At 45.3% G+C, this 25,335-nt stretch overlaps 1 pseudogene; it reads right to left on the bottom strand.

The window, feature by feature from the left end:
• Positions 1 to 222: 222 nt before the first annotated feature.
• On the bottom strand, positions 223 to 25,335 carry LOC120021109 (annotated as a pseudogene).

Raw genomic sequence — 25,335 nt, 5'->3', positions numbered from 1 at the left:
CACTTCCTGTGGAAAACTGGCAGCCACAGGGTTTACAGATTAGACACACACTCTGTGGAGAGAACGTCCTATGTTACCTTGATGTACTCTGTGTGGCGGTGTCCAGCACCTCACCTCCTCCTGCTTCTGCCTCTATGACTACATGGATATCTGGGATGTCGATGATGTATTCAGTCTAGGAGGGGCCAGCCTCCTCCCAGGTCTCTCCTGTCTTCTGCCCTCCTAGATCCCCTGAGGAGACTGGTTCCCTGCTGGTCTAGGTTTGGTTTTGACTACAGCTGGGTGGTCGCTCTTCGGGAAAGCTCTCATTCACCTGGGTGTATTTCTGGGACGGTTTGGAAATTATATGTATCTACTAATTGTAGATATACATGAGAAATCAACATATTAAATCACCATAGTATTGAGGATGATCTATCATGGTTGTCTTTACCTTTCTGTAAGTCTTAGTCAGTAGGTTTCCCATTGAATGAGCTAGAGAGGAGAACTGTGGCCTCTTCTCCAATTTCTCATCAACACTTGCACATGACATCATAGCTGAAAGAAACAAAATCAAACTCAGAGTTAATGTCACCTTGTCCTATGTTTTACTTACAACCACAAACATTCCTACAGACAAAGAGAGACGGATGAGGCCTCAGATCTTGTCTGTAGCATGAGTGGGTTTGGGCATCCTATAGCCTCTCTTCAATGCAGTGTAGAACTGTTGATTCACGGGAATGTCAGGATAGGGCGTTCCTCCTGAAGTTAGGCAAAAACAGGGCACATACCTAATATCAAGACATGTATTCATAAATGATCTCTAGTTGCAATAAATAAACAATTAAAATACATCCGTAATATGCAGAGAATATTCTATTCACCTAGGGTAAAGAGGGTCGCCCTCAGGTGATAAGGGTAGGTAACAACACATCTGCCACACTGATCCTCAACACAGGTGCCCCTCAGGGGTGCGTGCTCAGTCCCCTCCTTTACTCCCTGTTCACTCATGACTGCACGGACAGGCACTACTCCAACACCATCATTAAGTTTGCCGATGACACAACAGTGGTAGGCCTGATCACCGACAATGACGAGATAGCCTATAGGGAGGAGGTCAGAGACCTGGCCGTGTGGTGCCAGGACAACAACCTCTCCCTCAACGTGATCAAGACAAAGGAGATGATTGTGGACTACAGGAAAAAGAGGACAGAGCACTCCCCCATTCTCATCGACGGGGCTGTAGTGGAGCAGGTTGAGAGCTTCAAGTTCTTTGGTGTCCACATCACCAACAAACTAACATGGTCCAAGCATACCAAGACAGTCGTGAAGAGGGTACATCAAAACCTATGCCCCCTCAGGAGACTGCAAAGATTTGGCATGGGTCCTCAGATCCTCAAAAGGTTTGACAGCTGCACCATCGAGAGCATCCTGACTGGTTGCATCACTGCCTGGTATGGCAACTGCTCGGGCCTCCGACCGCAAGGCACTACAGAGAGTAGTGCATACGACCCAGTACATCACTGGGGCAAAGCTTCCTGCCATCTAGGACCTCTATACCAGGCGGTGTCAGAGGAAGGCCCTAAAAATTGTCAAAGACTCCAGCCACCCTAGTCATAGACTGTTCTCTCTGCTACCGCATGGGAAGCGGTACCGGAGTGCCAAGTCTAGGTCCAAGAGGCTTCTAAACAGCTTCTATCCCCAAGCCATAAGACTCCTGAACATATAATCAAATGGCTACCCAGACTATTTGCATTCCCCCCTCCTTCACACAGCTGCTACTCTATGTTGTTATCATCTATGCATAGTCACTTTAATAACTCTACCTATATGTATATATTACCTCAATTACCTCGACTAACTGGTGCCCCCGCACATTGACTCTGTACCGGTACCCCCCTGTATATAGTCTTGCAATTGTTATTTTACTCCTGCTCTTTAATTACTTGTTACTTTTATTTCTTATTCTTATTTGTATTTGTTTAATATTTTTTTTTAAACTGCATTGTTGTTTAGGGGTTTGCAAGTAAGCATTTCACTGTAAGGTCTAAACCTGTTGTATTCGGCGCATTAGACTAATAACATTTGATTTGATTTGATCTCCCAAAGCTGAATTCCAAAAGACCAAACATCGCTCAAGGTTCTGTAGAGGTTCTGGAAGATACTCTCTTGAGCCATCCACTTCAGTGGCAGGAATGTCTACAATATCAGAGACATACATTAATATATGCCATTTAGCAGATGCTTTAATCCAAAGCGACGTACAGTCATGTATGCTGTTAGGTAATCCACTGAGCTGCAGCAGACATTAGGTAAGCTATTGAGCTACAGAGGACATTGGGTAACCTATTGAGCTACAGAGGACATTAGGTAACCTATTGAGCTACAGAGGACATTAGGTAACCTATTGAGCTACAGAGGACATTAGGTAACCTATTGAGCTACAGAGGACATTAGGTAACTATTGAGCTACAGAGGACATTAGGTAACTATTGAGCTACAGAGGACATTAGGTAACCTATTGAGCTACAGAGGACTTTAGGTAACCTATTGAGCTACAGAGGACATTAGGTAACTATTGAGCTACAGAGGACATTAGGTAACTATTGAGCTACAGAGGACATTAGGTAACCTATTGAGCTACAGAGGACATTAGGTAACCTATTGAGCTACAGAGGACATTAGGTAACCTATTGAGCTACAGAGGACATTAGGTAACCTATTGAGCTACAGAGGACATTAGGTAACCTATTGAGCTACAGAGGACATTAGGTAACCTATTGAGCTACAGAGGACATTAGGTAACCTATTGAGCTACAGAGGACATTAGGTAACTATTGAGCTACAGAGGACATTAGGTAACTATTGAGCTACAGAGGACATTAGGTAACCTATTGAGCTACAGAGGACTTTAGGTAACCTATTGAGCTACAGAGGACATTAGGTAACTATTGAGCTACAGAGGACATTAGGTAACTATTGAGCTACAGAGGACATTAGGTAACCTATTGAGCTACAGAGGACATTAGGTAACCTATTGAGCTACAGAGGACATTAGGTAACCTATTGAGCTACAGAGGACATTAGGTAACCTATTGAGCTACAGAGGACATTAGGTAACTATTGAGCTACAGAGGACATTAGGTAACCTATTGAGCTACAGAGGACATTAGGTAACTATTGAGCTACAGAGGACATTAGGTAACCTATTGAGCTACAGAGGACATTAGGTAACCTATTGAGCTACAGAGGACATTAGGTAACCTATTGAGCTACAGAGGACATTAGGTAACTATTGAGCTACAGAGGACATTAGGTAACTATTGAGCTACAGAGGACATTAGGTAACCTATTGAGCTACAGAGGACATTAGGTAACCTATTGAGCTACAGAGGACATTGGGTAACCTATTGAGCTACAGAGGACATTAGGTAACCTATTGAGCTACAGAGGACATTAGGTAACTATTGAGCTACAGAGGACATTAGGTAACTATTGAGCTACAGAGGACATTAGGTAACCTATTGAGCTACAGAGGACATTAGGTAACCTATTGAGCTACAGAGGACATTAGGTAACCTATTGAGCTACAGAGGACATTAGGTAACTATTGAGCTACAGAGGACATTAGGTAACCTATTGAGCTACAGAGGACATTAGGTAAGTATTGAGCTACAGAGGACATTGGGTAACCTATTGAGCTACAGAGGACATTAGGTAACCTATTGAGCTACAGAGGACATTAGGTAACCTATTGAGCTACAGAGGACATTAGGTAACCTATTGAGCTACAGAGGACATTAGGTAACTATTGAGCTACAGAGGACATTAGGTAACTATTGAGCTACAGAGGACATTAGGTAACCTATTGAGCTACAGAGGACTTTAGGTAACCTATTGAGCTACAGAGGACTTTAGGTAACCTATTGAGCTACAGAGGACATTAGGTAACTATTGAGCTACAGAGGACATTAGGTAACTATTGAGCTACAGAGGACATTAGGTAACCTATTGAGCTACAGAGGACATTAGGTAACCTATTGAGCTACAGAGGACATTAGGTAACCTATTGAGCTACAGAGGACATTAGGTAACCTATTGAGCTACAGAGGACATTAGATAACCTATTGAGCTACAGAGGACTTTAGGTAACTATTGAGCTACAGAGGACATTAGGTAACTATTGAGCTACAGAGGACATTAGGTAACCTATTGAGCTACAGAGGACATTAGGTAACCTATTGAGCTACAGAGGACATTAGGTAACCTATTGAGCTACAGAGGACATTAGGTAACCTATTGAGCTACAGAGGACATTAGGTAACTATTGAGCTACAGAGGACATTAGGTAACTATTGAGCTACAGAGGACATTAGGTAACCTATTGAGCTACAGAGGACATTAGGTAACCTATTGAGCTACAGAGGACATAGGGTAACCTATTGAGCTACAGAGGACATTAGGTAACCTATTGAGCTACAGAGGACATTAGGTAACTATTGAGCTACAGAGGACATTAGGTAACTATTGAGCTACAGAGGACATTAGGTAACCTATTGAGCTACAGAGGACATTAGGTAACCTATTGAGCTACAGAGGACATTAGGTAACCTATTGAGCTACAGAGGACATTAGGTAACCTATTGAGCTATAGAGGACATTAGGTAACTATTGAGCTACAGAGGACATTAGGTAACCTATTGAGCTACAGAGGACATTAGCTAACCTATTGAGCTACAGAGGACATTAGGTAACCTATTGAGCTACAGAGGACATTAGGTAACCTATTGAGCTACAGAGGACATTAGGTAACCTATTGAGCTACAGAGGACATTAGGTAACTATTGAGCTACAGAGGACATTAGGTAACTATTGAGCTACAGAGGACATTAGGTAACCTATTGAGCTACAGAGGACATTAGGTAACCTATTGAGCTACAGAGGACATTGGGTAACCTATTGAGCTACAGAGGACATTAGGTAACCTATTGAGCTACAGAGGACATTAGGTAACTATTGAGCTACAGAGGACATTAGGTAACCTATTGAGCTACAGAGGACATTAGGTAACCTATTGAGCTACAGAGGACATTAGGTAACTATTGAGCTACAGAGGACATTAGGTAACTATTGAGCTACAGAGGACATTAGGTAACCTGTTGAGCTGCAGAGGACATCAGGTAACTATTGAGCTACAGAGGACATTAGGTAACTATTGAGCTACAGAGGACATTAGGTAACCTATTGAGCTACAGAGGACATTAGGTAACTATTGAGCTACAGAGGACATTAGGTAACTATTGAGCTACAGAGGACATTAGGTAACCTATTGAGCTACAGAGGACATTAGGTAACTATTGAGCTACAGAGGACATTAGGTAACCTATTGAGCTACAGAGGACATTAGGTAACATATTGAGCTACAGAGGACATTAGGTAACTATTGAGCTACAGAGGACATTAGGTAACTATTGAGCTACAGAGGACATTAGGTAACTATTGAGCTACAGAGGACATCAGGTAACTATTGAGCTACAGAGGACATTAGGTAACCTATTGAGCTATAGAGGACATTAGGTAACCCAATTTAGGCCAAGACAGGTGTAATATAGAATTACAGATGTATTTGTGGCAAATGGCCTTCTGTTTGTGGTACAGTGATGCAAATTGACATTGTTTTGTTAGTCTGACCAAAGTCCTGTACCGTCTATACCATAAAGACTCTGGGAAAGCTGTTTCACATCCTCTCCTGATCTTCCGCCAAAAAAAAAAAGCCAAGAAAAAAACCTCAGTTGAAAAGAGTCCGCAGCCCAGATATCCCATAACTCAAACACATTCTGGCAACAACAACTTCAATCCAGTGGGAAGTTTAAGTGTTTAAAAACCCTCAGAACATTTGATGCCAGCTTTTTTACCTAAAACATATTTTACATTCAGGATGTACAGAATTAACCAACAAGACAGCAGAGTCTGTAAAAAAAATTGTTTGCGCAAAGTATGTGACATTAACCCACTTCTGGAAGTTCCTTATAAAAACTGTGTTTCAGTTTCAATCACTTTCACCTCAGAACATAATGGCTGTTTGATGGTTTCTTCCCCTCCATTACTTAGTACAGACCAGGGGCACAACTTTGGTTTTAGAAGTGGGGGGGGGGGCATAATATATACAGTACATGTAACGAATGTCGTCGGGAGAAGGAGAAGAGGACCAAGGTGCAACGTGGTAAGTGTCCATATTACTTTTAATAAATACGAAACACTTGAACAAAAACCAACAAAACGACAAAACTAACAGTTCTGCAAGGTATACACACAAAACAGAAAACAACTTCCCACAAACACAGGTGGGAACAGGCAACCTAAGTATGGTTCTCAATCAGAGACAACGATAGACAGCTGCCTATGATTGGGAACCATACCAGGCCAAACACATAGAAATACAAAACATAGAACAACAGACATAGAATGCTCACCCAAACTCACGCCCTGACCAACCAAAATAGAGACATAAAAAGGATCTCTAAGGTCAGGGCGTGACAGTACCCCCCCCCAAAGGTGCGGACTCCGGCCGCAAAACCTGAACCTATAGGGGAGGGTCTGGGTGGGCATTTCACCGCGGTGGCGGCTCTGGTGCGGGACGTGGACCCCGGTCCACCTTAGTCTTGGCCCACTTAGGTGGCGCCTCTGGAGTGGGGACCCTCGCCGCCGACCCCAGACCGGGGACCCTCGCAGCGGGCTCCGGACAGGAGGGAGACTCTGGCTGCTCCGGACAGGAGGGAGACTCTGGCTGCTCCGGACAGGAGGGAGACTCTGGCTGCTCCGGACAGGAGGGAGACTCTGGCTGCTCCGGACAGGAGGGAGACTCTGGCTGCTCCGGACAGGAGGGAGACTCTGGCTGCTCCAGACAGACGGCCTTCGTTGGAGGCCTCGTGCCATAACTCTTCACTGGAGGTTTCGTGCCATGGATCATCACTGGAGGCTTCTTGCCATGGATCATCACTGGAGGATTCGTGCCATGGATCACCACTGGAGGTTTCGTGCCATGGATCCTCACTGGAGGCTTCGTGCCATGGAACATCACTGGAGGCTTCGTGCCATGGAACATCACTGGAGGCTTCGTGCCATGGATCATCACTGGAGGCTTTTTGCCATGGATCATCACTGGAGGCTTCGTGCCATGGATCACCACTGGAGGCTTCGTGCCATGGATCACCACTGGAGGCTTCGTGCCATGGATCATCACTGGAGGCTTCGTGCCATGGATCATCACTGGAGTGGAGAGACACACGGGAGGCCTGGCTCTGGGAGAAGGCACAGGACTCACCAGGCTGGGGAGACATGCAGGGGGCCTTGTCCTTGGCCGAGGCACCGGATGCACTGGGCCGTGGAGGCGCACTGGAGGTCTCGAGCAACGAGCCTGCACAACCTGTCCTGGCTGGATACCCCCTGTAGCCCGGCAAGTGCGGAGAGTTGGAACAGGCCGCACTGGGCTGTGCTGACGAACCTGGGACACCGTGCGTAGGGCTGGTGCCGTATAACCCGGGCCGAGGAGACGCACTGGAGGCCAGATGCGCTGAGCCGGCATCATCCCTCCTGGCTCGATGCCCACTCTAGCCCGGCCGATTCGAGGAGCTGCGATGTAGCCCACCGGGCTATGCGTGCGCACTGGGGACATCGTACGCTTCACTGCATAACACAGTCACTCTCTCGCCACGGTAAGCACGGGGAGTTGGCTCAGGTCTCCTACCTGACTCCGCCAATCTCCCCGTGTGCCCCCTCCCCCAAAAATTCTGGGGCTGCCTCTCGTGCACGTTACATCGAGCCAATTCCTCGTAGTGTCGCCACTCCGCTATAGCTGCCTCCAGCTCCTCTTTCGGACGGTGATACTCTCCCGGCTGTGCCCAGGGTCCCTTGCCGTCCAATATTTCCTCCCATGTCCAGGAGTCCATCCTTCCACGCTGCTTGGTCCTTTGGTGGTGGGTAGTTCTGTAACGAACGTCGTCGGGAGAAGGAGAAGAGGACCAAGGTGCAGCGTGGTAAGTGTCCATATTACTTTTAATAAATACAAAACACTTGAACAAAAACCAACAAAACGAACAGTTCTACAAGGTATACACACAAAACAGAAAACAACTACCCACAAACACAGGTGGGAACAGGCTACCTAAGTATGGTTCTCAATCAGAGACAACGATAGACAGCTGCCTCTGATTGGGAACCATACCAGGCCAAACACATAGAAATACAAAACATAGAACAACATAGAACAACAGACATAGAATGCCCACCCAAACTCACGCCCTGACCAACCAAAATAGAGACATAAAAAGGATCTCTAAGGTCAGGGCGTGACAGTACAAGTCAAAAGTTTGGGCAGACATACTCATTCAAGGGTTTTTCTTAATTTGTACTAAGTGCCAAGAATCTGCTAAGTTGTCATCAAGGCAAAGGGTGGCTACTTTAAATAATATCAAATATCAAATACACTGCTCAAAAAAATAAAGGGAACACTTAAACAACACAATGTAACTCCAAGTCAATCACACTTCTGTCAAATCAAACTGTCCACTTAGGAAGCAACACTGATTGACAATCAATTTCACATGCTGTTGTGCAAATGGAATAGACAAAAGGTGGAAATTATAGGCAATTAGCAAGACACCCCCAAAAAAGGAGTGATTCTGCAGGTGGTGACCACAGACCACTTCTCAGTTCCTATGCTTCCTGGCTGATGTTTTGGTCACTTTTGAATGCTGGCGGTGCTCTCACTCTAGTGGTAGCATGAGACGGAGTCTACAACCCACACAAGTGGCTCAGGTAGTGCAGTTCATCCAGGATGGCACATCAATGCGAGCTGTGGCAAAAAGGTTTGCTGTGTCTGTCAGCGTAGTGTCCAGAGCATGGAGGCGCTACCAGGAGACAGGCCAGTACATCAGGAGATGTGGAGGAGGCCGTAGGAGGGCAACAACCCAGCAGCAGGACCGCTACCTCCGCCTTTGTGCAAGGAGGTGCACTGCCAGTATCCCTGCAAAATGACCCCCAGCAGGCCACAAATGTGCATGTGTCTGCTCAAACGGTCAGAAACAGACTCCATGAGGGTGGTATGAGGGCCCGACGTCCACAGGTGGGGGTTGTGCTTACAGCCCAACACCGTGCAGGACGTTTGGCATTTGCCAGAGAACACCAAGATTGGCAAATTCGCCACTGGCGCCCTGTGCTCTTCACAGATGAAAGCAGGTTCACACTGAGCACATGAGCACATGTGACAGACGTGACAGAGTCTGGAGACGCCGTGGAGAACGTTCTGCTGCCTGCAACATCCTCCAGCATGACCGGTTTGGCGATGGGTCAGTCATGGTGTGGGGTGGCATTTCTTTGTGGGGCCGCACAGCCCTCCATGTGCTCGCCAGAGGTAGCCTGACTGCCATTAGGTACCGAGATGAGATCCTCAGACCCCTTGTGAGACCATATGCTGACACATGCACATTTGTGGCCTGCTGGAGGTCATTTTGCAGGGCTCTGGCAGTGCACCTCCTTGCACAAAGGCGGAGGTAGCGGTCCTGCTGCTGGGTTGTTGCCCTCCTACGGCCTCCTCCACGTCTCCTGATGTACTGGCCTGTCTCCTGGTAGCGCCTCCATGCTCTGGACACTACGCTGACAGACACAGCAAACCTTTTTGCCACAGCTCGCATTGATGTGCCATCCTGGATGAACTGCACTACCTGAGCCACTTGTGTGGGTTGTAGACTCCGTCTTATGCTACCACTAGAGTGAGAGCACCGCCAGCATTCAAAAGTGACCAAAACATCAGCCAGGAAGCATAGGAACTGAGAAGTGGTCTGCGGTCACCACCTGCAGAATCACTCCTTTTTTGGGGGTGTCTTGCTAATTGCCTATAATTTCCACCTTTTGTCTATTCCATTTGCACAACAGCATGTGAAATTTATTGTCAATCAGTGTTGCTTCCTAAGTGGACAGTTTGATTTCACAGAAGTGTGATTGACTTGGAGTTACATTGTGTTGTTTAAGTGTTCCCTTTATTTTTTTGAGCAGTGTATATTTTGATTTGTTTAACACTTTTTTGGTTACTACATGATTCCATATGTGTTATTTCATAGTTTTGATGTCTTCGCTGTTATTCTAGAATGTAGAAAATAGTAAAAATAAAGAAAAACCCTTGAATAAGTAGGTGTGTCTTCTTTAAATGGCCTGTACACAAATACACTACAATAAAAGCTAAACAAATGAAGTCAACCTACCTTGTGGCCTACAGTAGCTGGTCTGATGGGAATTCTGCAGTCTCCGACACACGTCTACACTGTTGGCATAGGTTCAAATCCAGCCTACTGCCCTTCGACACAACATCTTTCCTGACTCTCATCCTCTCTATCTTTGTTCAATAAAGTAAAATACCTTATATATATATATATTTATATATTAAAGATCTCACACTGCCTTTGGCTATGTAGTTGGAGTTGTTCATGACGTCACGGGCCAAGCCAAAGTCACAGATCTTAACCAGCTTTCCTTCACAGACGAGAGCGTTTCTGGCAGCCAGGTCACGGTGAACACACTGTGAGGACAGGGACAACAGTTCAGACAAGCTGTTATTGAAGTGTCTTGTGGGTTCACTAAGATCATTTCCACGTGGCATCAGTAATGAATGAATGTTTGATGTGACATGGCATGAAATGTCATTACATGATCCGGTATTAATAAGAATGGATTGTGAATCAATCTGTTAAAGCGGATATAAGCCAGCTGTAATGAGTCATATGTTCTTGGATGACAGGAAGTCCATGCCCTTAGCCACCTGGTAACTGAACCCCACTAGATCAGTGTATCTCAGAATAGGGGAGTCACTGATAGATAACGCCATGTCTGCTCTCTCTTGGCCTGAGCAGCATAACAGAGAACAAACAATAGTCACAAACTCTGAGACAAGCTGATGATTTTGATCAAAGTACTGTTTAAAGGCAATGTCTGGTTACACAAGAGGTTGAAACATTAACAATCCTTTTATGGAAGCCGCTTGCATGTCAAAAATCAAGGTGGAGTGAGAGGCTTCCCTATTTTGGTCTCTTCAGCAGCATTTCAACATCAGACACAATGTCTACCCACCATCTGTCTGACAGGGAAGTTTAAATGTTTCCAACACTATATCAGGCTTAAGGTTAGTATGGTTCACACTATATCAGGCTGAGGGTTAGTCTGTTTCCATTATAACAGGCTGGGGGTTAGTCTGTTTCCACTGTTTCCTCAGGCTGAGGGTTAGTATGGTCCACACTATATCAGGCTGAGGGACGGCCTCCTTGCCTCCTAGGGATGGCATGTAAGAGCACCAGTAAGCCAGTGACTCAGCCCTCGTAATAGGGTTAGAGGCAGAGAATCCCAGTGGAGAGAGGGGAACCGGCCAGGCAGAGACAACAAGGGTGGTTCGTTGCTCCAGTGCCTTTCCATTCACCTTCACATCCCTGGGCCAGACTACACTCAATCATAGGACCTACTGAAGAGATGAGTCTTCAATAAGGACTTAAAGGTTGAGACAGTCTGCGTCTCTCACATGGGTAGGCAGACCATTCCATAAGAATTGAGCTCTATAGGAGAAACCCCTGCCTCCAGCTGTTTGCTTAGAAATTCTAGGGACAGTAAGGAGGCCTGTGTCTTGTGACCGTAGCGTACGTGTAGGTATGTACGGCAGGACCAAATCGGAAAGATAGGTAGGAGCAAGCCCATTTAATAATTTGTAGATTAGCAGTAAAACCTTGAAATCAGCCCTTGCCTTAATAGGAAGCCAGTGTAGAGGCTAGCACTGGAGTAATGTGATCAAACATTTTTTTGTATGGTTCACTCTATATCAGGCTGAGGGTTAGTGTTGTTTCCACTATATCAGGCTGAGGGTTAGTATGTTTCCCAATATATCTGTCACGCCCTGACCTTAGAGATCCTTTTTATGTCTCTATTTTGGTTTGGTCAGGGCGTGAGTTGGGGTGGGCATTCTATGTTTTGTGTTTCTATGATTTTCTATTTCTATGTTTTGGCCGGGTATGGTTCTCAATCAGGGACAGCTGTCTATCGTTGTCTCTGATTGGGAACCATACTTAAGTAGCTATTTTTCCCACCTGTCTTTGTGGGAAGTTGACTTTGTTTAGGGCACATAGCCTTTGAGCTTCACGGTTTGTTTTGTATTGTTTATTATTTTGTCGGCGTCATTTCAAATAAAAAAGAAAATGTACGCTCACCACGCTGCACCTTGGTCCACTTCATTTAACGGCCGTGACAGAACTTCCCACCACCAAAGGACCAAGCAGCGTGGTAGAGAGGACTCCTGGACATGGGAGGAGATCCTGGATGGTAAGGGACCCTGGAGGCAGGCTGGGGAGTATCACCGTCCAAGGGAGGAACTGGAGGCAGCTAAGGTGGAGCGGCAGCGTTTAGAGGGAACAAGGCTGGCAAGGAAGCCCGAGAGGCAGCCCCCCAATTTTTTTGGGAGGGGGCACATGGGGAGTGTGGCGGAGTCAGGTTGGAGACCTGAGCCAACTCCCCGTGCTTACCGTGGCGAGCATGTGACTGGTCAGGCCCCGTGCTATGGGGTGATGCGCACTGTGTCTCGGTTGAGCATTCACAGGCCGGTGTGCTCGGTGCCAGCATCCCACATTTGCCGGGTGGAAGTGGGCATCCAGCCAGAACGGGTTGTGCCAGCTCTGCGCTCGAGACCGCCAGTGCGCCTCCACGGCCCAGTGTATCCGGTGCCTCGGCCAAGGAAGACGCCTCCTGTATGTCTCCACAGCCTGGTGAGTCCAGTGCCTGCTCCCAGAGCCAGGCCTCCTGTGTGTCTCTCCACTCCAGAGACGGCCTCCAGCCCGGAGCCTCCAGAGACGGCCTCCAGCCCGGAGCCTCCAGAGAGGGTGCCCAGTCCGGGGCCCGCAACGAGGGTCCCCAGTCCGGGGTCGGCGGCGAGGGTCCCCAGTCCGGGGTCGGTGGCGAGGGTCCCCGCACCAGAGGTGCCACCAAAGTGGGGTGAGTCAGCGTTGGAGCGGGGTCTGCATCCCGCACCTGAGCCGCCGCCGCAGATAGATGCCCTCCCAGACCCTCCCCTATAGGTTTAGGTTTTGCGGCCGGAGTCCGCACCTTTGGGGGGGGGGGGGGGGGGGGGGGGGGGGGGGGGGGGGTACTGTCACGCCCTGACCTTAGAGATCCTTTTTATGTCTATTTTGGTTTGGTCAGGGCGTGAGTTGGGGTGGGCATTCTATGTTTTGTGTTTCTATGATTTTCTATTTCTATGTTTTGGCCGGGTATGGTTCTCAATCAGGGACAGCTGTCTATCGTTGTCTCTGATTGGGAACCATACTTCGGTAGCTCTTTTTTCCACCTGTGTTTGTGGGAAGTTGACTTTGTTTGTGGCACTTAGCCTTAAGCGTCACGGTTTGTTTTGTATTGTTTATTGTTTTGTTGGTGTCATTTCAAATAAAAAATAAAATGTACGCGTACAACGCTGCACCTTGGTCCACTTCATTTAACGGCCGTGACAATATCAGGCTGAGGGTTAGCATGGTTTCCACTATATCAGGCTGAGGGTTAGTATGGCCCACACTATAAAAGGCTGAGGGTTAGCATTGTTTCCACTATCTATACCTTGTCCTTGGTTGTTGTCCTGATGGTAGGTTGTCTCATAGACTGATAGCTCAATGTCTGCATACTTGATGTTATCTCTCAGCTCTTGCATGGGGACATAATTGAAAGAATCCTCCTTATTCATGTCCATGTAACCCCCATCGCTCTCTCTGCCAAACACGAAGGGGCACAACAGTAAGCGCCAGTATGTCTTTGATTGTGAAGTCAGTAGAGTGTATTTTGGTGGGCAGCAGTCTTGCCTTTTTCTTTGTATTTGGACTGCGCTTTCTGCTCTGTTGCTGCACATATCAGCATCCCTGCATTTTATAACTGTGTAGTACTGCAAGAAGGTGTGCCTTTTGCGGTGGAGGTAGTCAACCAAGTTGCCATAGCAACAGTACTCAGTTATTAGGTAAATAGGACCTTCAGGACAGAGAAAAAAGGGACAGTTGTTAATACACACACTTTGACTGACATATGGTAATTATGTTAAGGCCTAGATTCAAACCTGAACTGCGGAAGATCTGCATTATGGTGCAATTGATTGACATTTAAATAACATTTCCATTTGAGCTGACATATGCAGCGTTTATCATGAATACGGTCTCCACCAACACAAAAACATTGCCTGTAAAAGGTGCACAGACAAATAAAGGCAGTTGGATTGAATCTAACCCGAAGTGGTTAAAGTAGTGGTATGCTTCCCAGCTCCCACCTCATTTGGTACAGGTCCCAGGTTCACAACGTTTACATGGGGCCCAAGGTGACTCATTATTTTCAGCTCAGATATCAGAGGCTGAGTCTCACTTCTTCTTGCTGTGGCTGTCCGTCAAAGGCAATAGGAGAACACACAGAGTTGCAATATTATTCCGTGGTAGAGAAAGAGGACATAGGTCTGTGGTTTGCGTGTAAAATTTAGGATTTTTTGTTGTTTTGAAGTTGTTTGTGAAGCATAAAGCACTTACACTTGAGCATCTTCACAGCCACTTTGGTGGTGGACTGGGTGTGACCGAACGCGTGACCTAGTGTGACAGAAAATGAGGTGCACTGTTAGCTTAGCCAACGCCAAATCTATCAATAAAGTATGATTTATACAGTATATAGGCTACGCTATTCACACAATTATGCTAAAACATATTTACTGAGTTGTAATATTCCCTCACCCAGGACCATGCTGTCTCGGGGCACCTCCCACTCACAGTCATAGGGCAGGTGCACAGGGTCGATGTAGGTACACTCATGGCCGTCTGAGCTTACTGATTCCATCATCTTCCATCAAATCTCATAGCGGGGCTTCTGAATGCAGAGACAAAAGCCTGTCAGAGTTTTATAAATTATATATATGATATACTTAACTGTCCCCGACGGGAGATATGTCTTGGACAATTAAAGAGTGCTGTTGATTCCACGTAAATACATAGAATCAGATTGATTCAACGTACATAGAATAACATGGCCATCCTACACCCACACACATGTTTGTTGTGACATCAAGGTTGTGACTTAGGTGGCAGTTCAGTTCCACATGAAGGCTATTTAGACCTACTAGCCAGGCTCCAGTCCATTATTGTCATCATCCCTAATGTTACAGTCTCATCTTCAACAGTAGCATCACTATCAAGACAAATGTGATGGGAAGTGACTTTGGGTCCTTGAAAAGCACTATATACGGTAGGGCCCATATGTTAGTATTAGGAGTTGGAGATAGGTTTCTGTGTGGGGGTCACCTTTCTCCAGAGGGCAAAGAGGAAGATGACAGTGATGACTACGAGGGCTAACACTGCAGCCAGCACAGCCACCTGGGAGAAAAGAGCTGCAGACACACACACAGAGGTAGAAGGAACTCATACAACAGGTGGTCCTCTGTAGCTCAGTTGGTAGAACATGGCTCTTGCAATACCAGGGTAGTGGGTTTTGATTCCCAGCACCACCGATACGTAAAATAGGTATTTGGATAAAAGCATCTGCTAAATGGCATGTTATGTACTCTGTTAGTCACAGAGTATTTTCATCAGTTAATCAAAAGTTATTTGACATCAGTTGTTGATTGTTACTGTAAATACTTATTTTCATTGTGTCATAGTCCTTGACTTCAACCCATGCTGAGTCAATGCTTACAGTTGGAGACGAGTTTGATGTCCCAGGCACTGCGACCTCTGTCGTTGCGGGCTTCACAGCGTACTGACATAACACTCTTCATGGTCTGAAAGGTACACAGGCTGCGGACCTGGTAGACTCCTGAGGTCTCAATGTATCTCACGTTCATCTGGGTGCTGACGTTGTCTGGATCAGCCAGAAGAGTGCTTCCATGCTGTGGTCTTACGACTGTATCTGGGTGCTGACGTTGTCCGGATCAGCCAGAAGAGTGCTTCCATGCTGTGGTCTTACGACTGCATCTGGGTGCTGACGTTGTCTGGATCAGCCAGAAGAGTGCTTCCATGCTGTGGTCTTACGACTGTATCTGGGTGCTGACGTTGTCCGGATCAGCCAGAAGAGTGCTTCCATGCTGTGGTCTTACGACTGTATCTGGGTGCTGACGTTGTCTGGATCAGCCAGAAGAGTGCTTCCATGCTGTGGTCTTACGACTGCATCTGGGTGCTGACGTTGTCTGGATCAGCCAGAAGAGTGCTTCCATGCTGTGGTCTTACGACTGCATCTGGGTGCTGACGTTGTCTGGATCAGCCAGAAGAGTGCTTCCATGCTGTGGTCTTACGGCTGTATCTGGGTGCTGACGTTGTCTGGATCAGCCAGAAGAGTGCTTCCATGCTGTGGTCTTACGACTGTATCTGGGTGCTGACGTTGTCTGGATCCGCCAGAAGAGTGCTTCCATGCTGTGGTCTTACGACTGCATCTGGGTGCTGACGTTGTCTGGATCAGCCAGAAGAGTGCTTCCATGCTGTGGTCTTACGACTGTATCTGGGTGCTGATGTTGTCTGGATCAGCCAGAAGAGTGCTTCCATGCTGTGGTCTTACGACTGTATCTGGGTGCTGACGTTGTCTGGATCAGCCAGAAGAGTGCTTCCATGCTGTGGTCTTACGACTGTATCTGGGTGCTGACGTTGTCCGGATCTTCCAGAAGAGTGCTTCCATGCTGTGGTCTTACGACTGTATCTGGGTGCTGACGTTGTCTGGATCAGCCAGAAGAGTGCTTCCATGCTGTGGTCTTACGACTGCATCTGGGTGCTGACGTTGTCTGGATCAGCCAGAAGAGTGCTTCCATGCTGTGGTCTTACGACTGTATCTGGGTGCTGACGTTGTCTGGATCAGCCAGAAGAGTGCTTCCATGCTGTGGTCTTACGGCTGTATCTGGGTGCTGACGTTGTCTGGATCAGCCAGAAGAGTGCTTCCATGCTGTGGTCTTACGACTGCATCTGGGTGATGAGGTCATAATTGTGGATTATCTTGGTGATGATAGAAAAATATCAGAGTTGGGGTCAATTCCATTTAAATTCCAGTAAATTCAGAAAGCAGACCAAATTCCAAGTTTTCTTCATTGAAGAGAATTGGAATTTTACTTCTTGAATCGACTGGAACTGAAATGTTATTGACCCCAACCCTAGAAAATATGCTTGTTCAGTTCATGAGACATTCTATCTCAGTGAAATATTGGGTGACTGAAAAAACAACTATAGACTATTGAGTGCCTAAAATAAGCAACAGGTCTAACAATTATGACTAATAGTGTGGCCCTAGTGCTGCACTACCCTCTACAGTTTGAGAGGAGAAAGTCGCAACACAACTGAAGAGGCTGAATATGCTTCATTGTGTTGGTCAGTATTTATTTCCAGGGTTTTTCCCCCTTACTTTCCCATGGTTTCACAGCTGTACCAGTGAACAGTGGGCGTGGGGACACCCTCTGTGACACAGAGCACACCGTGGCCCTGGTCCATGTGCTGGTCAGACAGATCTACTATCTTCGGGGGAGCTGCAGGGAGAGGAAATATCCCACGAGAATGTGAAAAGTAAGTATGGAAACAAAGATAGGCCATTGTTTTATCACTAGCAAGAAACTACTCAACATCCTTTATATTCCAATGTGATAACTCAATAAAGGAAAATGTATGACTGATCCCGTCTGTAATGTAGACACGTCTAATGCTCCAGAGCGGATAATTATATCTCAGCTGTGTATTTATGTATCTTACCCTTGACCTGCAGGTCAAAGGTTATCTCTTTGACGTCATCTCCATTGGCCACCTGGACGGTGTAGAGACCCATCTGTTCCATCCTGACCCTTACCAAGATCAGAGTACTGAGGTAACTGGAAGTCAAAGGTCAAAAGGAAAATAACACAATCAATATCAATACAACTTTATTGTCCATGTTAGTGAACAACAGAAATGTGTCTGCTTCTAGGTATTTATCATGGGGCTTATGCATTGATTGTCATGATAATCAAATATTTTTCTCTGTTGGGATGTCAATGACATGTATGATGGGTACCTGGTCTTATGCACATGTTTGGTGTCAAGGATACCATGTCCCCAGCGAGGGTGGTGTTGTCTCTGGTCCATACCACCTGAGGTTTGGGATACGCTTCGATCTGCACTGTGAGCTCAATGCTCTCGTTCCTTCGTCGCTGAAACATTGGTGCTGACGGAAGGTTCCAAATTCACTAAGCCATGTTCTGTAACATGGCATTGGAATAGAAGAATACTGCCTTACAGGTCAATGGCAAGAACTGCAATCAGTTAGTGACTTTCCAAAGCGGAAGCACACAAAGCCCATTGAGCCCCCATTGCAATGTGCTTAGTATTTCCACTTTTTCAGTTGATGAATTAAAAAGTGTTACTAGGCCAATGTTGTGAGTTTGGAAAAGTTTTGAGAGCGTTTGCTCACCCAGAACAGTGACAGTGAGATTAACCATGGCTGAGTGTCCTGCACCCAGCAGGTGTACTGGCCCGAGTCCTCCAGAGTAACCCTGGAGATGTTCAAGAAGGAGCGGATTCTGAGCTCCCGGTTCCCTGGTAGAAAGTCTGTCAATGCCTCAATTATCTTCAGATGGAAACAAAATATAACAGACGTAAGAACAGCTTTTAACAACAGCATAATTGTCAAAAAAAAGAGTTGATTATGCTTGGTAATATGTGTCACATATAATCAGGTGCACAACTTTGGTTTTAGAAGTAAAAAAAAAATCCAGTCGGATAAACACTCTTAACAGCCTACCCAACCGCTTGGAGGCGTCCACTCCAATGATAAAACTGGGGGGGACAAAAATGCAATTTCAGAATGTGGGGTGAAAGGTCCACAGTGAAAGTTGCGCCCCTGCATATAATCCTTCAGCCATTAGTTCACTCACCTCTTTACGAGGAAACTCCGATGTGAAGTAAACTATCTCTGCTTTTCTACAGTACAATTAACCATCAAGGCCTCGCCTTGTTTCAGCACCGTCTTTAAGAGAGTCATAAAGGTGTTCATGGACTTGGGGACTGGAAAAAATAAAACAGAAAGACAGAGGACATCATAACAGGCCCAACATTCATGTGGGCTGGTCTTCAAAAGCATTTTACAGCTAGCTTTTTAAAGACCATTTTAAGACATCTGTTGAGACACTCTTCCTTTTGGTCGAAGTTTCACTTTGTGGGTTGTGTTGACACAGAGCCTAACCCACAATGCTGTAGACATAATACACCTGGGACGCCTTCTCCTCTCCGTTCATGGCACCTCGGCAGATGTAGGAGTTGTCTTTCAGGATGGCGGTGATCCCTTTACTGGGATGATATGTTCCTTCCAAATGGGCCTGGCTGCCCCGCTCATACAGTGTCACGTTAACGCCGGGGTCAAACACCACGCAGGGAATGGTACCTTCCTCTCCCTCCTTCATCACTACTCCTGGCCCCAGGGGAACAAACCATTCGTCCGGGTCTGAGGGGGAGGACAGAGATCAGGTACATGTCCATCACATGTTAGACTTTGAAGAAGGGAAGTCAATTCTGAAACCAGCACTGATTTGTATTAACTTTGAAATGTCACAGTTTGTCCCTCCATAGTCCTCCTATAATAGAAGAGATTGATGGCCTAGGATGGCCTAGGATGGCCTAGGATTGCCTAGGATGGTATAGGATGGTCTATGATGGCCTAGGATGGTCTAGGATTGCCTAAGATGGTCTAGGATGGCCTAGGATGGTCTAGGATTGCCTAAGATGGTCTAGGATGGCCTAGGATGGTCTAGCTGTCTAAGCCGCTGCCTCTGGATCACATCTAATACATACTGCTATTTCAGAACACTCACTCCTCTCTACCTCTGTGCCATCCAATCAAAAATTAATAAAGACATGAGGAGTGGAACTGCCCCACTCCTTTAAAAAAATAGAAGGTTCATACAGGGTGAATAGAATTGAAGAAGGCTATTTACGGGACAACATTCCATGGCTCACATTTACTGGCAGTTTCATCAGCATACAGTCCTCACAACATTCCCATGAATACTTCAGAACAGTATATATATATTTTTTAATTTTAATTTTAAATGTACTTGATGTGACAAACTGTCCTGCAGCTGTGTATTGAGGGCAGGGTTTGGTAGGTTACTTTCTAAATGTAATCCTTTACAGTTACTAGTTACCTTTCCAAAATTGATATCAGCAAGGTCATTTTTGGATTACCCAACCTCAGTAACGTAAGCTCACGCGTAAACACAGTTTACGTTCATAGCAGCCACATTGTATTCCTTCTCGCATCTATGCACTCTCCTCCTCTCACCTCTTCCCTTCGCTTGTGGACTTCAATGCACATGTAACGGATGTGAAATGGCTAGCTAGTTAGCGGGTACGCGCTTGTAGCGTTTCAATCAGTTACGTCACTTGTTCTGAAACCTATTAGTAGTGTTGCCCCTTGCTCTGCAAGGGCCGCAGCTTTTGTGGAGCGATGGGTAACGACGCTTCGTGGGTGTCAGTTGTTGATGTGTGCAGAAGGTCCCTGGTTCGCGCCCGTGTCGGGGCGAGGGGACGGTTTAAAGTTATACTGTTACACACAACACATCAGCTGTATGTGACCAGGCAAAAAAATCTTTCCAAGCCAAACCGCTACACACAGCCTACACCCTTTCTGAATTTAAAAGTACTTTTTTTTCAATCAGATTACATGTAATCAGTTACTCCCCAACCCTGATTGAGAGGCACATTTGTAGTTTTCAGTATTGAGCATGTGTTAATCTGTTCCAGTGTTGTGTTGGAAAGTCATAGCCAGCTAGCTAACATAGCATCCCTCTGTTTGAGCTGGGTGTTTGAGTAACTGAACTAGCTAGCTGCATTCGCTAGCTAAATAAGTGAAAGTGAAAAAAAATGACGAAATCTATTTCTCTCTTGCTTCTCTTTAATTTTAGAAGAAATTAATTTGTTCTACTCACCACATTTTATGCACTGCACTGTGTATAGCTAGCTGTAGCTTATGCTTTCGGTACTAGATTAATTCTCTGTTCCTTTGATTGGGTGGACAACATGTCAGTTGCTGCAAGAGCTCTGATAGGTTGGAGAACGTCCTCCGTCATAATTACTGTGTAAGTCTATGGAAGGGGGTGAGAACCATGAGCCTCCTAGGTTTTGTATTGAAGTCAATGTACCCAGAGGAGGACAGAAGCTAGCTGTCCTCTGGCTACACCATGGTTCTACCCCACAGAGTACTGTTGAGGCTACTGCAAAATAGTGTTTTAATTATTTGTGTTTCAATTATTTGGTGACATGCTATTATATTTAGTATAGTTTTATCTAAAAAGGATAACTTTTAAAATGTTTTACAATTTTATTTTTATGAAATTCACAGAGGAGGATGGTCCTCCCCTTCCTCGGAGGAGGAGCCTCCACTGTAGTCAATATATATAATGAGCTCTGTGTGGCTTATGGTGCATTGTGCAACAGTAGGGTAACGTACTGTATCTACGTTTTCTTTGACCATTGTGGCGTTGAAATTAAATCCAAGCATGTGTTATTGACCAGCCCCCATTGCAGGAGGGGAGTGATATGCATAGTGGGCCAGTAACTCTTTCAACAGATAGACGTTTGTGGTTGTCGTGGTTATCAACCCACTTTATGCTGTTTTCCTTTCATCCATCTTGGGAAAAAGGTTTGCTGTCTTGTCAATGTAACTGAAATAGTTTGAGTATTCTTACTCATGTCTGGAAAAAAACACTTGTCAAAATCCTCCTGTTATCATTTAGCTGCCTTGCCTGAGGCATAGACGTCTGCACAGCAGAGGAAACGTATCCCAGCTGCACTGAGACAAGTTATTAGAAAAAAAAATCAGAGTGTGACAATACCAGAAGAGAGACGGATCAGGATGTGGATAGCATGTCACCCATCACCGGGTTGGGGATTTTGTAATGCTGAAAGCAGAGAAACCAGTACTGTCTCACAGACAAATGTGTGGGTTGGCAGTTGCAAACTGGTCTGGGCTGGTTGCAGACAGAGAGAAGCAGCTGTGAAACCTCCCTTGTTGTGTCGTGTGTTAGAACAAAAGAGAGAACAAGAAATATGATAAGGACAATATGGCCGTCACTTATCTTGGGAGAGTGCCTGTCCACCTTTTTCAACACTGTGTCTTGTCTATTGAACAGTAGGATAGCTATCTGTGCTCCTGTATCCTCTCTGAGTTGGAGAGAAATCCTTGATGTTGATGTTGAGTGAGCTCCTTCAATCTGCAGTGAGATACGGGTAGAAACCTTCAGTCAGGAGTGTGCCTCAGGAGAGTGTATGGGAAGTAATCTCTTAAGCGTTCATAAAAACTCCCGCAATATCCAACAATCTTCTTGAAGCCGTTAGGGTCAACAGTTTCAGTTTTTTTTGTAGTGGGCGCAGGGGATGCAGGGTCAGTGAAGGGATTTGCCTTGGACAGGCAACGTCTAAATGTTGAGTGAGTGAGTGAGTGAGAGAGTGAGAGAGTGAGAGAGTGAGAGAGTGAGAGAGTGAGAGAGTGAGAGAGTGAGAGAGTGAGAGAGAGACCTGAGTTAGTTTTAAGGTTAGGGAAAATAAGATTTTGAATGGGACTGAATTATGTGTCCCCACAAGGTTAGCTGTTCAATACTGTGTGTGTGTGTACAATGCGTATGTGTCTTTTCCATCCTCCGTTAGTTAATATAACAGAAACCGTGACACTAAATTCAGTACTTCAATACTTATGACTTTTTGGAGATCCCACTTCAAACTTATTTACCTGTACTGTGTATGGGATCATATTCATATGGAATTTCCCCCATAGCACTGCTGTAGAGAGATGTTAGTAGTGGTTAGTATGTTAGTATGTTAGTATGTTAGTATGTTCCTGCTGTCTCTGACAGAGCAGCGTTTGTCATGGCTCTGCTCTGTGGAGGACACAGAGACAGGAAATGAGGCAGACCCCGATTGCCGACCTGACCAGTTTTAGACCAGTGTGTGGGGGGTAACGGTCACCTCCCTACTCAGCATGCAGACAGAGGCCAACATATTATACTGCTGCCTTTATGGTGGGTATATGTTACATGTCATCAAGCATAAAGGTCCAAAGCAGACGTTTTTATCGCAAGATCAAATCATTGCTCGGTAACAATTAAGTACCTTACTGTGTTTTCTTTGGGAAAAAATAAACAAAAATTTGCTAAATCATTCTTAGCTATATGCAATTTGTTAAGCAATATTTTAGTTAGGACTGTCGGGAAGTCGTCTGAGGTACCTAATTGGAAGAGCCTATAATGGGAGGGATGTGTAACCTGTAAACGAGCTGTTATTGGCAGAGATGAGGGCAAACTCTCTGTTATTGGTGATGTCACTAGGCGGTCCACAAACCCCACCCCAAAACCCTCAAACAGCTCTTAAACAAAAAATGCATTATCATAATTTTCCAAATGTCACAGTGTTATTCCAATCTCATAGTGTGGAAATATATATAAAACACAGGATAATCACGCTTATGACTGCACTAAATGATAGTGGTGACATTAGTCTTACTTTCGTTACCCTCCAGTTTAACCAGAGAATAATGTATGACTTTAATAAGGAGTGGTAAACATACATGTCATTTGGAGTGCTCAAAGCCTGAAAAGACATTGGAAGCCATTTGATGTGTCTAGTACCAGAGCATGTTGTAGTAACATACAAATCAAAGTGAAGCAACAAAAACATAGAGGCAGACACATGCATACACACACATGATAACATATGCACTATACACACACGTACACATAGATTTTGTGTTGTAGATACAGTATGTGGTAATTGAGTACGGGCCTGAGGGCACACACTTAGTGTGTTCCAAAGGGAAGCTAACAGAAGCAAACGAAACAAAATTGGGAGTTAACTACCTACATTTGTCCAATACACTACATTTGTTGCTACGGTGCAAAACGTTTTGTTACGGTGTGTGTGTAATAAATACACCCCATTTAATGTGCACAATTTAATGGCTTGCTCCTCATTGATGCCACAGGGGGGAGACAGAGGGCAGTTCACATGATAAAACCTTCACATAGGGTCATAATGACCGCAGACTATTTTTATGACCACAACAATAAAATACTCCATCTACAACTGTGTGGATATAGTTAGAAATTAAAAGATTAGTAAATGTGATGACATTATCATTTAAAATTGGGCGACCAAGCAATAGTTCATAACAGATTAACGTAAAACTTTGACAGCAGAATGTTTGAAGTGTGGATAAAATAAATCACAATTGCCCTTGTTTGGAGAACACTGCTCTGAAAACAATTCTCACATAATTGATTTATATGAATAAATTGATGTCCTAGATTTAGTTACAAGCATAAGCAATAAATGAAGCTTAATAATAAAGTTGTCCTCTGATCGTGTGTCTTGAGTTAAAATAAATAATATACTGTAGTGCCATAAAATATACCATGTGAAAATGGAGTGTATCCCTCTTTATTGTATCCAAAGTATAGAAAATAACTACATGTCTGAAAACCTGAACATTAAATCTTGTGGAAATTAAATAGCCACCTGCCTAATTAAACCAATACCATTGCACAAAACACTTTTGCACACAATTGAAAAATACAAATCTGAGTGATTATTGTAATTATAAACTGTTACTGGTCCCTAATAACAGTCTTGGACTCAAATTCATATTTTAAAACCATTTAATCTCTCTCTCTTGAGTTACATTTTATTTGGAATAGTCATGGAGTATGCCATTCAGAATGAATTAAATGTGGAAAAATGCCCAAATTATGAATTACAAAAATGATCCACTGTGAATTCTTCCACTGCTGGTGTTCTATTGAATTACATGTATATATTGGCTCTACACTTGTTCCTCCACCTGTTCCATTGTACTGAATCAGCAGAGCAGCCAGTCAGCCAGTGAGGCAGCCAGTCAGCAAGCCAGTCAGCCAGTCAGCCAGTCAGCCAGCCAGCCAGCCAGCCAGCCAGCCACCCAGTCAGTCAGTGTGTCAGTGAGTCAGTCAGCCAGTCAGTCACCCAGTCAGTCAGTCAGTCAGTCAGCCAGCCAGCCTGCCACCCAGTCAGTCACCCAGTCAGTCAGCCAGTCACCCAGACAGTCAGCCAGTCAGTCTCCCAGTCAGCCAGTCAACCACCCAGTCAGCCAGGCAGTCACCCAAACAGTCAGCCAGTCAGTCAGTCAGCCAGGACTTCACTGTCTCCATGACACACAGGTCATTCCCCCTGACTGGCTTCATGACACTGTGATGTTGACCAGGAAGTGACACCTAGTTGTGAAGTGTGACCTAACACTTTCAAGTCCTACTTTGAACTTAATGTTTTACTTTATCTTACCTCTTCCAATTTCCAT

This window comes from Salvelinus namaycush, chromosome 26, assembly GCF_016432855.1.
Source record: "Salvelinus namaycush isolate Seneca chromosome 26, SaNama_1.0, whole genome shotgun sequence".
NCBI lineage: Eukaryota > Metazoa > Chordata > Actinopteri > Salmoniformes > Salmonidae > Salvelinus > Salvelinus namaycush.
This window is presented reverse-complemented; position numbering and strand designations above follow the sequence as displayed.